Source organism: Bos indicus, chromosome 25 (genome assembly GCF_029378745.1).
Source record: "Bos indicus isolate NIAB-ARS_2022 breed Sahiwal x Tharparkar chromosome 25, NIAB-ARS_B.indTharparkar_mat_pri_1.0, whole genome shotgun sequence".
NCBI lineage: Eukaryota > Metazoa > Chordata > Mammalia > Artiodactyla > Bovidae > Bos > Bos indicus.
The window spans coordinates 41460273-41464240 of NC_091784.1; the positions used below are offsets into that span (position 1 = coordinate 41460273).

Consider the following 3968-nt stretch of genomic DNA (forward strand, 5'->3'; position numbering starts at 1 on the left):
AGGCTTGATTGTGCTTTAGATCTTTGCTAAGGAGCAGCCGTGGTCCTCTTGACCCCAGTACGCCCCGCTCTGCTCCCACATGGGTTCCCGAATGAGGCTGCATGGTCGGCATTTACTTCCCAGGTTAGAAGGGTCGTGGTTCCGGCAGTTCCGAGCCAGCGCTCTCACGCCAACTGCTGTAACTGTCCCACTGCCAGGCTTCCGGATCCCTCTCCATGAGCTCAAATTGGCTCCAAAGGTTGGAGCCTCTTTCCATCAGCACCATCATGGCGCTCCGTTGTTTTTTTGTTTTTTTAAAGAGCTTCACTGGGTTATCCATCTCATAGAAATTGGAACAGGGTGTTGACTTCTTGCATCATGAATGGCGCTGTTAGACAACTGATTCTGTGGGCTCCGTCTGAGCACATCTTTAACCACCGGCCTCACGCATCTGATTCCTTTTGGTCAGGATTTGTCGCTTTCTCTGAAGGGTGCACTGGGGCTGAGTCCAGGGCGGTGAAGGGACCTGACGGGGAACACCCTGACTTATCTACTTTTAGCCGGAGGCAGCAGCAGATGCTCTTGGTCCACTCCACGCCAGGCCGTGGAGATAAGTGGACCTTCCATCTCAGGCCAGGCATTTCCCAGTGACACACCCACAGGTGAGGCCCTGATTCCCTAAAACCTCAAGCTCTTCATCTGTAAAATGGGGATAACCACAAACCTCCCTTCCAGAGCCGCTGGGGGGCTTAAAGGAAATACCGACCCGGCAGACCCGACGCTGTGTCTGCCCGGGGTGGGCACCAGCCAGTCTCCACCCCTGCTAAGCCCCGGCCCCTCACCCCCTAGGCATTTCCCTCTTTGGTCTGACGTCTGGGGCCTTTGCATATCTGAAGGGCGTGATGTCAATCAAAGCATGGTTATAATTAAAAGCATCCAGCTTGGAGCTCACCTGCCTTAGCTACATCCGATTCTTAACCTGTGAGGACTCATGGAGCATCGTTAGAGAAATAATTGTGTTGTCAGACGGCAGTCGTCAAAGCAAGACACATTCACCCTGCCTGCAATTCTTCAATCGTCAGCAAAAGCCAGAGAGAGAAGTAAAAAATGTATGAGCACTAAATGAATTGATTTTCATAAAATTAACATTATATCGTATAATAACATTTCCCAGTGTAAAGACGTTTTCCTATGAATATTTATAACCTGGGATTAAATCATACCTTTGTGATTGTTTAATCTTTTTTTTTTTCAACTTTATTCTGGTTCAAAGATAAGAGTTAGTTATGGGTATGTTTTGGGGTTGAATTTTTTGTTTTTTGGCTTTTATCTTCAAGAATGTTCTGGTGACATTCTGTGTTCTTCCAAGATCTTGTACCTATAATAACAGTCATGAACATCACACACAAGAATCTGTCTTGGAGTTGGTGGGACTGAAAACTCGGCCTCAGTACCCAGCTTGAAATAGCTCTTCTTTTTTCCTGTTTCATTTGCAATTATGTCCCTCCTTTGCCAGGGAGAGAGAACCAACATGCTGAGCCCAGCCGCCCGCTCCGCCCCGACCCGGGGGTCCTGCCCTCCGGGCGTGGGTCTCAGGCAGAGTTGGGGAGCAGAGGTGAGCAGCAGTTCGGGCCAGCCGACTCCCGAGCTGCGGGCGCAGGAACTGCGCACCAAAGCCGCAGGCAGAGCAGGAAGTGGGCCCTGCAGCCACATCCCGGGGCCTCGAGGAGGGGGAGCCGCCCCTTCTTCCTTTCACAGCAACAGATTTTTTTTTAAAGCATCACTTTTTAAAAAAATCTCAAACTCACCGGTATTTAAAGTTGGGGCGTCCTGTGAACACGTGAGCTCGTCACTCGAGCTGAGTGATGGTGAGAGTCACACGGTCTACCCAGCCACGGGGAGAAGCCGCCACAGGCTAGGTGGTCCCAACAGCAGACGCGCAGCGTCTCCGCGTTCTGGAGGCCGCAAGTCCGAGAGCAAGGTGTGGGCAGGGCTGGGTTCTCCTGAGGCCGTGAGAGAGGGTCTTCCCAGGCCCCTCCCAAGCTTCTGGGGTTTGCCCGCATTCTTGGTGCTCCTCCGCACGGCCGAGGATCGCCCTGAAATCTGCCCTCACCTCCACGTGGGGCCCTCTCTGTGTGAGTCTCTGCGCCAAACTCCCCCTTAGTGTAAGGCCCGCACTCCTGCTGGATGAGGGTCCACCCTACTGGTCTCGTCTTAACTTGATCCTCTGCAAAGAGCCTATTTCCAAACAAGGTCCTGTTCACAGATGCTGGGGTTAAGACTGCAGCATATTTTATGGGGGACATGACTCAACCCAATACCACTCCCCCACCCTGCCCTCCCCACCACAGTGCAGACCACCAGCTCCCTGGCCTGACCTAGGGAGCTCAGCCCTTCATGATGCACCCTCTCTGACCTCTTTCCACCCCTAACTGATACCATCTCCTCCTCCAAGAGTCACTTCCTCAAAAAAACCCCCACCAGCTCCATGGTCAAGTCAGACTCTCTTACAATAGGATGTCAGCGCACCATGCAACTGCCCTAGGACACACATCTGCGACTTTACATTCGTTTAGGTGATTATTTGGTTATTTTCTAGTTCCAACTGAATTGTAAGTGCCTTGATGATGGGCACCAAGTCTGGGTTTTTGGGTTTTTTCCCCACCATTGTTTTCCCAGAACCTAGCGCAAGCCTGGCAAGCTTCCCTGGTGGCTAGTGATAAAAAGAATCCTCCTGCCAATTCTGGAGACACAGGAGATGCCAATTCAATCCCTTAGTCGGGAAGATGCCCTGGAGGAGGGCGTGGCAACCCACGCCAGGTCTTGCCTGGAGAGTTCCATGGACAGACGAGCCTGGAGGGCTACAGTCCATGGGGTCATGAAGAGTCGGACATGACTGAGCGCTAGAGCACATGCATACACGCGCACACACGCACACGCACACACACGCACACACACGCACACACACAGCACAAGCCTGGCACATAGTAGGTACTCAATAAAACACTTATTGAATGAGTGAATCACTTCACTCACAGTTTATTAACATAGAATAGTCTTCACACTGTAATAACACTCATGAATGAATGAATGACTATATGCGTCCACTCATCGGTGACCAAGTCCCCATAACGGAGGATTTCAGGGGAAACCTGGGAGCCATTCACGTTCTCTGTCAAAAAGCAAAAAGAAAAGCAAGCACTGGCGGTGTTCGGGTCCCTGAAAGCTGTGAGAGATCGGCTCTCCAGCAGGTTAATAAACAGCAGTGGGCCCTGGAAGACGCCAGGGAGCTGTTTTTCCGCTCAAGGACACGATTCATCGCTTGTGGGGATTTAGTAAATGGCCCCCCAGTGGACTGAACTCGAATTTGCTTTCCCAAGTTGGGCTTGACCTGCCCCCTCCGCGGGTCCCCTGACGGAGGCGGGGAGGGCGGATGCGGCTCCCTGCCTGCATCCCAGAGTTCTTTCCCAGCAGGTTTACAATCCTGGCTGTGTAGGTCCTTCCTGGCGAATACACCCATGCCAGAGGGAGACAGGCCCGAATAACGGGCCTTGGGGTATTAGCCCCAAATATCCACAAGGAGTCCCATTTGTGCATCTCCACTGGAGTCGGACGTGACCTGGTCCACTGGCCGAGAAGTCGCCCTCTGCTCTGGCCCCCTTTCATCGGCATCTTTTCCATTCTGTCACACCCCGTTGTTCCTGCTTCCTGGGGTCCCCACACCCTCCTCTAACATCAGCAGCCCCGCGTGGCCTGCACTGAGCTCCTGAACGCGCTCTCTCATCTTCATGGTGGCAGCAACCTGGTGAGGTACCCACTGTACACATGGGGCAGCTGAGGCTAAGCCATCTGCCAGGGCTTGGGTTCCGCCTCAGCCCAGGGTCTCCCCGCAGGTCCCACGCAGACAGTGCCGAGCACAGGGTGGGGACGAGAGGGTCCAGGAGAGGGTCTACAGAGAGCAGAGACAGGTGGGTCATCCGTGGCTAACA

At 53.1% G+C, this 3968-nt stretch overlaps 1 long non-coding RNA gene across 1 annotated transcript; it reads left to right on the plus strand.

The window, feature by feature from the left end:
* The first annotated feature begins 200 nt into the window (after window positions 1-200).
* Window positions 201-1690, plus strand: LOC139179787 (uncharacterized). The gene is made up of 3 exons (XR_011564149.1): window positions 201-443; window positions 540-641; window positions 913-1690. It is a non-coding gene; the product is annotated as an uncharacterized lncRNA (long non-coding RNA).
* Window positions 1691-3968: the final 2278 nt, after the last annotated feature.